We start from the raw sequence: 489 nt of genomic DNA, 5'->3' as shown, positions 1-489 counted from the left end.
CCCACATGGCCAACTGTACAGTTCAAGTCCTGGACCCAGTGACTTAAAAACATGTTGGGTACATGTGTGCATGCAAGTGCCTGCCCAAGGTCCTGAGAGGAAACTGGAGAATGGATTACAGTGTGGTCATCCCTCTTGGGCAGTGATTTCTCATTTTCTTTCTCATTGCCTCCCTCTGGCAAGTGCCCACACCCTATGGTAAAAACCCAAATAAATATACTGATTTTCAGATACCATGTTCAGCCTAATGGTAGATGATCTCTCTTCAAGAGCACCAATTTCTTTTTTTTTTTTTTTTAAGATTTATTTTTATTATTATCAATATTATTTTTCACATGAGTTTTGCCAGAGAAAGACAGAGAGAGAGAGAGAGGGGGAGAGTGAGAAAGCAAGCCCCCAGGTTCAGGACTCAAATCATGGCCAGGCATGTGGGAATTCCAACACCTTAACCACCATGCCACCTGCTGGCCCGAAGAGCACCAATTTCTT

General features: G+C 43.4%; 1 protein-coding gene across 1 annotated transcript in view; it reads right to left on the bottom strand.

The window, feature by feature from the left end:
* COQ5 (coenzyme Q5, methyltransferase) overlaps positions 1 to 489 on the bottom strand; it is a 36323-nt gene that overhangs the window by 21899 nt on the left and 13935 nt on the right. The gene's annotated exons all lie outside the window — the stretch shown is intronic.

The sequence above is a fragment of the Tupaia chinensis genome, unplaced genomic scaffold (genome assembly GCF_000334495.1).
Source record: "Tupaia chinensis unplaced genomic scaffold, TupChi_1.0 Scaffold000320_1, whole genome shotgun sequence".
NCBI lineage: Eukaryota > Metazoa > Chordata > Mammalia > Scandentia > Tupaiidae > Tupaia > Tupaia belangeri.
The sequence above is the reverse complement of the archived record's forward strand: the minus strand, read 5'-3'. Positions and strand labels throughout refer to the sequence as shown.